Here is a 12,351-nt window from a genome sequence, read left to right as displayed (position 1 = left end):
CTCAATTACTGGTCAAAAGTTGGCTCCCGTGGAAATGTTGGCTGAAGGCACTGCTGTGAAACACAGTCCCTTCTAGGAGAGTGCCAGAAAGCCAAGGGGCAGGTGGCAGCTCTTGAACAATAGTCAATTAGACTTTTTAGGCAAATATTTGCTCATGTGTCCAGACAATAATATCTGGTGGAAATGTGTTTGCACAATGTCCTTGACAAAGGCTCATCTATTAACCTGGGACACAATTGGGTACAGCTCTGGAACAGTGTTTAACACATGGACCTCTCGGCTCGAGCGACAACAAAACGTCACTGGTCCAACTCTGAACAAAATAATCAGCCCAAACCACCTTTATATGGGGGGGGTAAAAGCCTCCTAAATGGGATTTGCTTTTAACCTATAAAAGCATCCAGTGTGCGCTGGGATCTGTGACTCAGTTCCCATAATTTCAGTGTGCTTCCACTTCAGCCTTGGCCAGGTCCCTCAGGAATGGAGTTCCCAAAGGTCCTGCAGGGCACCCACCTCGTGCCACCACAGGGGAGCTTTGCCTGTGCCCAGTGCTGCTGGGAACCCAGTGGTTGTCCCAACACGGCACTGCCACCAGGCTCATGCAGGGACCACGAGGAGTATCCAGCTTTGCTTGGCACCACAATGATCCCTGATCTTCCTGAGAGCTACTGAGGGTCATCCTTGTTCCTCCTCAACCTGGATGGGGGTGGAAACTACGAAGGACAAGGCCCATCTCAGCTCAAAAAGCATGCTAGTTCCAGTCCTTCTGCAGATGGCAGGGAGAGCAGAGCCTCATTTTTAGGCCCCAAAGGGATTTTTGGGTGGTATATGGGGTGTTACAGTGCCATGTACTAACAAATAATAGTTTAGCCCAATAGTGCCCAAACTTGAAATGGGGACTGCTGAATTTTCTATATTGCCCTCTGGTTTTGGGCTGGCACAAAATGAACAGGGGTGGTAGCCAGAAGCATTTGGAAAGTGCTAGTTTAGCCCTTTGAGTTGCAAATAATCATTCACAAGCTACTGCTCTTCCCCTCCCCAGAATTCCTTAATGTGCACCAGTATCTTCTGAATGTTTTGGCTGAAAACGTTCCAGCCTCTGCTTTGCTCACCACATGTTCACCTCATCTTGATGGTGATTCAGTATCCACGAGGTGTGTGAGTCACCTCGGGGATGTGGGATTGTTTCTTATTCCCTGACTGACGTGTGGGCACTTTTACAGGGGAGAACATAATATTTGCTGTAGACAGTAAACAGATAAGGCAACTAAAGAGCAACAAACACAGTAGTGGCTGAACTTTGACAGAAAAAACACACATTTGTGCTAAAACTAATGAAAGTGAGAGGATTCCTGTGGTTTTTTTGGGATATTGATGAAAAATTAAGAACCTGTTCCTCTAGTGTCAAGCTCATTGCAGGAATAACTGGATGAAATCTTGAGGCTTGTGCTGCTGAAGGAGATCAGGCAAGACAAGCAACTGGTCCCTGCTGACTTCAAAACCGAACCCAGGAGGGACAACAAACTAAACTTACCTTGTTTTTTCATAAAAAGTATTCCTGACCCAATTGTTTAGGCTTTGCCCCTCCTGATGGATGATAAAAAATCTCCAATTCCTACTACAGCATCCTGACAGCGAAATCACACTCACAACCATTTCACTGTGATCATTATCTTACCCCTCTTTCCCTCCCCAAGGTTATCATTTTCCTGTATCATTTCAATGCTTATTTTTCCACAGACTTTAAAAGCTCAAGCTCTGAAAAACCTCTTTCACGTGCTAAAAGAAACTTTATTCTTCTGGGAAGGTAAGCTCAGGTTTACATTGTGAGCACCACAGAAGGAGACACTTAAGGAACACCAGTTGTGATGGATTGTGCTGAAAGACTGACTTAGTCACTGTAATATGTCACTTTTTCTTCCTTTTCAGTTCTTCTTGTGTTATAAAGCAAAGCCTTGACTGGAGGCACATTTGGCTCTCCTGTGATGTCCCAGTTTTGACCACTAATGCATATAATTGAAGGCAGTTTAAGAAGTAGGTAAGTATCAAACACCAGGGCTTTAACACCAGGTTTAAATTGCATTGAATATTGCTTGGGGTTGTGGCTGAGTGACCCAAACTGCTGAAGTGGCTCAAGACCACAGATTTCAGGACAGGTTAGCAGGAGTTCATGTGCCTAATCCATGGTGTCATGAAAGAAATCCTTCCAAAAGTTGTTTTTCTGACCCTGAGGATGCTGCTGACACGTGTTTTGATGAAAAGAAAATCATCTATTCAAAAGAGGGAAAAAAAAATCATGCTTTGAACAGCCATACTCAATGCCTATCACAGAATCTCAGGATCATTTAGGTTGGAAAAATCCTCCTGGATCACTGAGTCCACCCTGTGCCCCATCCCCACCTTGTCCCCCAGCCCAGAGCACTGAGTGCCACGGCCAGGCCTTCCTTGGACACCTCCAGACATGGGGACTCCAAACCTCTCTGGACAGCCCTCCTGCCAAGGCCTGACCACCCTTTCCAGCAACAAATTCCTCCTCCTGTCCAACCTGAGCCTTCCCTGGCACAGCTGGAGGCCGTTCCCTCTCCTCCTGTCCCTTGTTCCCTGGCAGCAGAGCCCAATCCCCCTCCAGATCCCTCCTCCTGTCAGGGAGTTGCAAAACCAGAAGGTCCCCCTTGAACCTCCTTTTCTCCAGGCTGAGCCCCCCCAGCTCCCTCAGCCCCTCCTGCTGCTCCAGCCCCTTCCCATCTCTGTTCCCTTCCCTGCACACGCTCCAGCCCCTCCATGTCTTTGTTGAAATGAGGGGCCCAGAACTGGACACAGCCCTCGAGATGTGGCCTCACCAGTACCCAGCATCGGAGGACAATCCCTGCCCTGGTCCTGCTGCCGCTCTATTTTTGCTACAGACTCCTGAAGAAGCAGCTAAAACACATCCTCTGTTAATTACCGCTCTCCAGAAGACGCATTTTCACACCATGACTACAGAAACCAGGGCGCACACACAAAGGCAAAAAATATTCGTTCCTCTGGGCCAAAAGCTGCTTTCAGTTACACCCAAGAAACCACATGAAAGCCTCGTGCCTGTGGAGGTGCCAAGGCCTCCTCAAAGCACCGCGTCCCATTCGCTGCCGCTGACATCAGCGAGCACGGCAGGCACCCACAGCTCCCCGGGGCAGCCCAGCACTTGCCAGATCAAGGAATCATGGAATCAGTGCTGCTGGAAAAGGCCTCTAAGATGAAGAAGCGACGCTCTGGAACGGCAACACGCACATGTTGAATTCTGCACCCGTGGGTGCACCCTGCAGATGTTGGTATGAGCTGGGCTTGCGCTTACAGGCTTCAGGAAAACAGCCCCTGTGGCAGAGCTAGACTCAACCCATGGACTATTCTGGCACTGGATGTTGGCTCCTGTCCTTTGGGGATGATTAATTTTGGTAATTAGCTTTGCTTTCTCTGCAGTTTCTGGGCAGTGATGCTGTTAATGGAAGCGGGCGGCGGAGGAGCGGAACCGGGGTGGGAACGGCTGGAAAAACAGCTGAGCACCTCTCTGCGTCCTGACCCGGCACCACGCGGCTCCTTCAGACCCTGGCGCCTCTGGAGACGAGGCTGCAAACATGCTCCGTCCTGCCAAACCCCAGGACGAGCCTAAAATATGCTCCGAGCAGGATCTCCGGCAAAGAGGGATCGCGCTGACCCATCGCTCCATCTAGTGACAGCACATCCTACAACACCCAGATCCCCCGCGCCCATCCCTTTGCTTCCAAGGCACCCTAAATAAACACTCTTTACACAGTGCATCTCCACCATCAGGGGCTGCTTGGTAAAGCGTTTTGTTGTTGTTGTTAGTTGGGGGTTTTTTTTGGGGGGGGGGAGTTGGGTTGGTTTTGTCCGAGGTTTTCTCAGTTTAGAAAAGGCAGCAAGCTGCTGCCCTCCAAAGGGGCTGTGGATGAATCCTGTCCTCCAGAAGGGTTATGGAGGAATCCAGAAGGCCCACAGGTTATTCCAGCCCTCCAGAAGGGCTGCAGGTGAATCCACCCTGGAGCAGTCCTCTCCTCCAAGTCTGTGCTACACTTTACTATTTAATCAGTAGTTGTGCTGTAACACAAAATGGTATTTTGTACACTACTGGACAGACCCAGAGACAAGAGCAGGAAAAGTGTAGAGCAAAAGGAGTGGGACATGTAGATCCCTGTTAAAATAGGATAATGGTCAGGGGCAGCAACATGCTCAAGATACCTCCAAGCTCCTGTACTTTGAAGAATATCTGCATTGCCAGAACATCATTTTCCCAGGTTTGCCATGAGGACTTTTCAGACCAAAGCTAAGTAGAGTCTTCAGCTGCCTTTCACACTCTTATTTTTAATCACTTTTTAACCCTGGTAACACTTGGGAAGGTGGGGAAGCCCTTTTGGCTGCTAACAGTAGGAATTACTATATGCTGCCCTCTGGTCCCCAAAAAATTGGAAGGAAGTGGGAATCAGAGATCCTTTTTTCATTTCTGACATCAACACTTGTAAAAAAAAAAAGAGCTTTTTGCAAAAAGCGTCGCTGCTGAACCTGCTGTTGTTAATAAACACTGTTTTCTTGGGCAGTTGTGGGATCCAACAGTCCTTGGAGATTGTGGAGCTTCCCAGGCAGGTGAGTTGCTCCCTTTAATATTCACAAGGTGCTCCCTTCATTATTAAATGTACTCCCTTTCAACCAGGGAGTTCTGCTGTCTTCAGAAACCCTTCATCTGCACACTTTTAACTTCTTTTCATTTGTAGAGCTATGATCCCATCACTTTCTTTAATGAAGAGCAAAATTCCAGCTCTTCAGGTGATAGCTCTATTAGAGATGTTAATGAATACAAGAAGTCAATTATCTTGGAATGGGGATTGTTTTTCAGGCAAAAACTGATTGCTTTACTGACAGATAAAAAGCTTTCTTCAATATGTTATAGAAATTGCAAGGAAAAATAATCTCACCAAAAGACACTTTCATTAGTTTTATTCTTTTAATCACGGAAATATTTCCATAATTATCATTATGTAGAAATATTCCCATTAAAAAAAACCCTTAAAACCCGGTCTAAATTACCAGGCAAGCTCTCTATTCATAGGTTTATGGGCTGTGTTGCTCAAATGAAAAAATAATTAACTTCTGAGTAAAAATCCTAATGATGTCGATTTTGCTACAGTAGATAATGTCAGCGTGCAAGGAAATTCATTCCAATATTGCATATTTGTTTTTCCCATTGCCTTAGAAATGAAACATGGGATGTAAAGGGGAGGGGGGAGGAATATTTTCATCCTAGCAAAGGAATCCCCTCCTGCTACACACTCTGAGCAGGTGGAAACTTGTTTTTCCCTCTGCTGTTGTTGCCCAAAACCTTGATCCCGACCTGCCCAGGGGAGGATGCTCTGGAGGGGCCATCCCTTGGCTATGGGGTGAGGCAAGGACAGTGCTGGTGGCATTCCTCACAGATTAAATATATTCAGGGTGCTGAGTGGTTCACTTTTGGTGAATCCTAGTGCCATCTTTTGGGGGAAATAGGAACATGCCTTGACCAGCAAATCCGACCTGACACGTTAGAGGAGAGCAGCTAAGAGTGGCTCTGGGGAGCACTGGGCTGGGGGCCACTTGTTCTGGGGTGAGCACAGGGCTCCCCCACTGTTCCCCACAGCACAGGGACCTGCTGAGGGGACAGGAAAAGTGCAGGATGTTTCCAGAAGGAGCAAGAGGTGCACCTGCAGCACAGTAAAAAAGCACTATAAAGTCAGGTAGGGGCACTGACTGTCCTTTTCAGCCCCTGATGACTTCATGTCCCTCCTTCAGCTCCCTGGGGGGATCAGGGTCAGCACCACAGCCTGATCCAGGCTGGGAAAAGGGCACAGCCCAGACCTTCAAACAGAAACTTCAGGGTACAGGGAACATCCTGAAATGTCCTGTGACTTCGACTCTCACCAGCCACAAAACTGGAAAGGGATGAGGGAAGAGAGTTTGAATAAAACCTGTGTTGTAAAAACATCCCTCAGAACACCTCTTATAAACCACTTGGTACAGCCCTGCAGAGGACCAGTGTGGGGATCAAGAGATGGGGATGAGGAGACTTTACCAGGGATCACTGGGTGCATGGGAACTGCACACACATGTGGGAACACACTCCCCCTTCTGCTGGCACCTGAGGGAAGCCCTGAGCTGAGTTTGAGGGTGCCCAGCCCTCCCTCTGGAGCTGCAGGGAGAGGGGGGACAGGGAAGGGGGGCACACAGGGATGCTTGGATCAGTGCCTGCAAAAACCCCAACCCACAGGTTTTCACCCTGAGATGAACCTTCACCGTAAGAGAAGTGCAGTGGCCATATGGGATGAGAAAGCAGGAGGGTTTGACTTGGTGTCCCTTGGCACAGCCTGTGCTGGCAGCCTACAGAACTTCTGCCCACAGCCCAGACATGCCAAATGCCAGCGTGGCCACGACAGTGGGTTTGGTCCCAGCCTGGCAGCCTCCCTTGTGCCCTGCTCTGCAGGAGCACAACCAGAGGAGCCCCAGTCCAGCCTTGGCACACTGACACCAGGAACACGTGGGTTTCACAGTGCAGTGGGTTTGTGTAGCTAAATCACAGAGTCACCAAAGTTGGAAGAGACCTTCAGGGTCATCCAGTGCCACCCTCACCCAGCACCACCACAATCATCCCTAATCCATGTCCCCAGGGGCCACATCCAGACACCTCTGGAACACTCACAGACACAGGGACTCCATCACCTCCCTGGGACACTTATTCCAATGCCCAACCACTCTTGAAGGGAAAATTTTTTCCCTAATCTCTAATCTGAACCTGCCCTGGTGCAGTTTGAGGCCATTTCCTCTCATCCTTTCCCTTGGGACATGGCAGCAGAGCCCGACCCTCCCTTCCCTGCCCCCTCCTGTCAGGGAGTTGGGGAGAGCAATGAGGTCCCCCCTGAGCCTCCTCTTCTCCAGATAAACCCCCCCAGCTCCCTCAGCTGTTCCTCACAGGACATGTTCTCCAGACCCTTCCACAGTTCTGTTCCCTTCTCTGGACATGCTTCAGCCCCTCAATATCCTTTTTGAAGTGAGGGGCCCAGAACTGGACACAGGATTTGAGATGCAGCCTGACCAGTGCCTAGTAGAGAAGGACAATGACTTCCCTGGTCCTGCTGGCCACATTATTCTTGATACAGGCCAAGATGATATTGGCCTTTTGGCCAACTGGGCACACTGCTGGGTCACATCCAGCCAGCTGTCAACACTCATTCACATACCAGCTTCTGTACTTTTTTAAACAGATTTGTTGTTTTACTTGCTGAATAGAAAAATGCTTGGTCCCTTCCACACCCACAGCTCCATGAGCAACTTTGGCCGTGGGGGTTGGTCAGTTGGGGGTTGACTGATCTCATCAACAGGATGAGAGGACAGAGCCTCAAATTGTACCAGGGGAGGCTCAGGTTGGACACGAGGAGGAATTTCTGGCTGGAAAGGATGGTCAGGCATTGGAAAGGGCTGCCCAGGGAGGTGGTGGAGTCCCCAACCCTGGAGGTGTCCAAGGAAGGCCTGGCCGTGGCACTCAGTGCTCTGGGCTGGGGGACAAGGGGGGCACGGGGTGAACTATGTTTTGCCAGGTATTTTGGCTGAATGCAGCTGTTTTACCTCTTCCAATTTTTCTACTTTTCCACTGTGCCAAAACTGGGGGATAAACACATCAGACCCTGATGACTCTGTAAATAATTCTGCCCCTCTGCCCCCTCAGGTGAGACCCCCCTGCAGAGCTGCTCCAGCCCTGGGGAACAGCACAGCAAGGACATGGAGCTGCTGGAGAGAGTCCAGAGGAGGCACCAAGAGGATCCCAGGGCTGGAGCAGCTCTGCTGGGAGGAAAGGCTGGGAGAGCTGGGATTGTTCAGCCTGGAGAAGAGAAGCTTTGGGGTGACCTGATTGTGGCCTTGCAGGGCCTGAAGGAGCTGCAAGAAAGATGGAGAGAGACTATTTCCAAGGACCTGGAGTGACAGGACAAGGGGGAAAGGCTTCAAATTGAAACAGAGAGGAGTTAGATTTGATATATGGAAAAAAATCTTCCCTGTGAGGGTGGTGAGGCCCTGGTCCAGGTTGCCCAGAGAAGCTGTGGCTGCCCCTGGATCCCTGGAAGTGTCCAAGGCCAGGTTGGATGGGGCTTGGAGCAACCTGGTCTAGTGGAAGGTGCCCCTGCCCAGGGCAAGGGGGTGGCACTGGATGATCTTCAAGGTCCTTTCCAACCCAAACCATTTTATGACTCTATTATAATTATAATTAAAACCCAACAAATGTTTTTGAGACATAGATGATTGAACCACAAGCCAAATGCCTCAGCTTTTGGGCAAAGAAGGAAAATAGAAATGCGACAGACTGCTGTGATAAAACCTTTCACTTTTATCTGCACGGAGTAGGAAAAGGAAAAGGAGAGCATGTTAGATTTGGCACCTGGCAGGAGACACACACAGTATGAATGAAACTTCCCTGCTTTTTGTTACACAATTAAAATCACGAGAGCGAACAAAACCATTTGCAGAGTGCTAAGCCAGCACTTTGTACAGCTTCTGACAAAACAACAGAGATGTATGGTCTGATGCTTTTATACAGTCTAGGATGACTGATTACACACTACACATTTAGCACTGCAATACATCTAATTGTTGAGGTAAGTGGTTAAAGAAATGAAAAATGCCTGTTAGCTCATTTTGCACAGCTCTCACCAGCCATTGGAACTGGATATTACATTCCCAGTGCAAACTGCCAGCATTGGCAGGGCTATATTACAGCTGTTCAGTCTGCATTGTAATGAAGTCGTGACATGAAATGTTTGTGGAAATTGTAATGAAATGTTAGCTGAAAATATATTAAAGTGGTAAGTGTGGAAAGAGAAATGAAGTCTAACATTTACAAACTCCGCTGTCTCCTGGGCTCAGCTGTTGCTGACCTGCCTTTCCTATTGAATTGCACCTCACAGTTGCTCTCTAGCAACTCCTCTGGGCTCAGTACTTTGAATTAAACCTGACCTTATTTTCTTTTTAAGGCTGTTTTTTGGTTCTCCTGAACCTCTAAATTCTCAAGGGGTTACACTCTTCCTTTTTTCCACTTTCATCTCTTTTTCTGCAAACCTCCTGATGTCCAGTGGCTGATTCCTTCCCCACATGCCTCAGATCCATCTTTCACTTTCCAACCCTATAGAGGAGAATAACCTGTTTGGGTTTCCCTGGGTATTGGAGCCTCCTGGCATCCCCTGACCACCTGCAATTTCCCTTTCCATAAGGGTGAGCTGGGCTAAATCATCCTCCTGGATTGTTACCCTCACTGTGTCAATCCATGGTCTGATATTCCGGTTGGATTTCTGTTTACTGACAACTCAGATCTGATCTCATCTCACCATCATCAAATCAGGTCTAATACTCAGCACCAAGTAATCCCTGCAAGGATGTCCTAAAGCTCCCCTTCTATGCCCTTCCATCCCCTTCCATAAATTGCTAATAAGGGGCTCTGTCATGACATTTTTCCTACCTCTCTGACAGCATTTCAATACTCGTTTTCTTCTTCTTTACCTCTTGATTTTGGCCTCCTTCTCCTATTTTTCCTTCCCCTTTCCAAGTCCAACTGATAATAACTCTTTCATTTCCACACATCCTTAGTTGTATCCTGCCATCTACTCCACTTTAATCTTCCAGGAACAGCCAAAGTAACAACCTTTATTTTCACACCTGTTTAGAGAATCAAGCCCTGCCCTGCTCCAAAGGCTGTGTGCCACTTGCTTTAGTCTTCATTTGCCATTTTTTTTTCTTTGGAAATTTGTGGTGGGACCTTTACAACTTATGACCATGCAGAGACACCTGGAACTTTTCCATAGTTGTAACCAGCAGCCATGCAGGGAAACAACAGACACTCCAGTCCCTTGGGAGCCAGGCTATGAGCTGTCTATCTGTGCCAGGATATGAGCCCATCCCAACGTCCAACCACCTTCTACACATTTCCTGGATTTATCCTCAGAGCACTCTAGAATTAAAAAAACCCAAAAATTCCATGCTCCCTCCTTGAAGAAAGAGCTGAATGGAAAATGTTCAGCCAGCCTTGGTAGAAAATACAGAATTTTCCAGCATTTATTAGCCTTGTGTATTTAAAGACACGAGCACTTCAAAGCAGCTTCTGTTAGTCATGATCTGTATTTACCACATCCAGCACAATGGGATCAGACTCATGACTGGGTCATCTGAATGCCATTCTCATCCCAGGAAACTGAAATATCTTGATGTACCAGACAAGTGTTTCTGGGAACAGCGCGGGGACATTTTTCAACTGTGAAACAAATCGATGTTTTGACTTTCACCTTTTTTTTTTTCTCCTTGTGTTTTGACGATGCTGATGCAGGTGAATATACTCCTCCCCAACCCACAGGGGAAAAGGGAGATTATTTTTAAAGTTTGCCAGTTCAGTGGTCACTGTGGTTGCACACTGGAGAGCTTCACAAGCCCTTCAGCTCTTCTTCAGGAGGGTGGAGGAACGTGCTCTTTGAAGCCCTCTATCATCCCTGGCAATCCTGTGCCCATCTACAGGGCTGTTTCATGACACAAACCAGTAATTTGAAAAAAAAAACACGTGAAAGAATCGAGTAAAAGATGTGCCTAAAATTTAAAACTTGCCTTTAATGTCCTCTTAGGGCTGCTCTGAAGCCTAGAAGTGCCACGGCAATCTTTTAGCCCAAGTGCTTGTGCCTGTTTTAAGAACCCATTTTGGCATCTGGATGTGGCACTTGGGGACATGGATTAGGGGTGGTTATGGTGGTGCTGGGTTGATGGTGGGACTGGATGATCATGAAGGTCTCTTCCAGCCTCGATGATTCTGAGCTGGTGGAACTATTGCAGTCAACAGTTTGGAAAAACCTTCCCGGTGGTCTGCTGGTGGAAAGACCTGAGGAAAGGAGGATTTTCAGTTCATGAGAATGAAACTCCAAACAAAGAAGAGCGTGAAAGTCCATCTTCTAGCTGCTCAAGCTGCTCACCTTTCAGTCAGGTGAGAATATAAGAAGAAGGTGGCTGGGGAGAGAGGCACAGACTCCAGTGGGATGGAGGTGGCAGCCAGAGAAGTCCTACATGGCAATAGTTTAGACAGAAGGAGACATCAGGCCTGGCCATGTGAAGAAACAGGGATAAAAAGGGGGGGGGGAAAAAAGGGAAAAAGAAGAAAGAGGGCCCATTAACAATTATCAGAGAAGAAGAGGGATAGGTCTGTGAAGTGGAATATGTCTAAGCTTGGCAAACTCCCAGTCCAAGGGAGCGTGATAACAGTCTACAAATATTTGGAAAGCTGTAAACATTGAGGCAGGCAAGGACCTCTGGAGTGTGATGCATGGGGAGTGCAATCAGATGAAGCTGCAAAATACAAAAGCAGCAGGAAAGCAACAACAAAAAAAAAAACCCTTTGACAATGAGATGTATCATCTTCTGTGTTACGGGAATGGGTGGAAATACCCTGGAGTTGAGACCTTTTCAAATGAGAAGAAGGTTCAGGAAATATCAGTAAGTGTACAATTGAAAATACTTCTGTTTTACTGAGGAAGATGGATGGGGCTTCCCAAGCAGAATTTCTCACTGCTTCTAGGACTGTGCATTGAAAACTATTCTGTTCCTTATTCTTATTCTTACAAAATACATGCAGACTGATACTCTGGTATACAACACAACAATTTTCTGAGCCTGGCTTTGAGGAGTCCTCACTTCACTGATTCAAAAGTACATCTCAGGGGCAATTTCTGGCTTAACCCCCCTGCCTGTTTTATTAGTTTTCTTGAAAATATGTGCCCTTTTAAACAATGATGGGAAGGGACCATACAAGAAAGGAGGGGAGGGATTTTTTTTACAAGAGAATGTAGTGACAGGACAAGAGGGAATGGCTTCAAACTGAAAAATAGCAGGGTTAGATGGGATATTGGGAAGAAATTCCTCCCTGTGAGGGTGGGGAGGCCCTGGTACAGGTTGCCCAGAGAAGCTGTGGCTGCCCCTGGATCCCTGGAAGTGTCCAAGGCCAGGTTAGATGGGGCTTGGAGCAACCTGGGCTAGTGGAAGGTGTCCCTGCCCATTACAGGGGGGGCGGAACTGGATGATCTTTAAGGTCCTTTCCAACCCAAACCATTCTGTGATTCTGTGATTGAATTTTGCAACAATTTTCCACATTCCAGTTGGCCTAATACCCTCACTACCCAGCTCAAAGTTCTTCAATCCAGGCTCACACCGGGTCACGCATCTGATGATGTCTCAGCTGCTGATGCCTCCAAGGAGTGGTCATCCCATCCATGGGAGAGCAGTGGAGCAAAGACACTTTGGGTGTTGCAGCTGAAGCCT

At 47.8% G+C, this 12,351-nt stretch overlaps 2 long non-coding RNA genes across 2 annotated transcripts; one reads left to right on the top strand and one right to left on the bottom strand.

The window, feature by feature from the left end:
* Positions 1 to 1,770: 1,770 nt before the first annotated feature.
* Positions 1,771 to 3,207, bottom strand: LOC135407205 (uncharacterized). Its single transcript, XR_010426757.1, has 2 exons — positions 2,945 to 3,207; positions 1,771 to 2,270 (listed from the first exon to the last, which is right to left on the bottom strand). It is a non-coding gene; the product is annotated as an uncharacterized LOC135407205 (long non-coding RNA).
* LOC135407201 (uncharacterized) lies at positions 2,790 to 3,806 on the top strand. Its single transcript, XR_010426755.1, has 2 exons — positions 2,790 to 3,308; positions 3,457 to 3,806. It is a non-coding gene; the product is annotated as an uncharacterized LOC135407201 (long non-coding RNA).
* The last annotated feature ends 8,545 nt before the right edge of the window (positions 3,807 to 12,351 follow it).

Source organism: Pseudopipra pipra, chromosome 2, assembly GCF_036250125.1.
Source record: "Pseudopipra pipra isolate bDixPip1 chromosome 2, bDixPip1.hap1, whole genome shotgun sequence".
NCBI classification, from domain to species: domain Eukaryota; kingdom Metazoa; phylum Chordata; class Aves; order Passeriformes; family Pipridae; genus Pseudopipra; species Pseudopipra pipra.
Note: the sequence above shows the minus strand (reverse complement) of the source record. Positions and strands in the feature narration are given on the sequence as shown.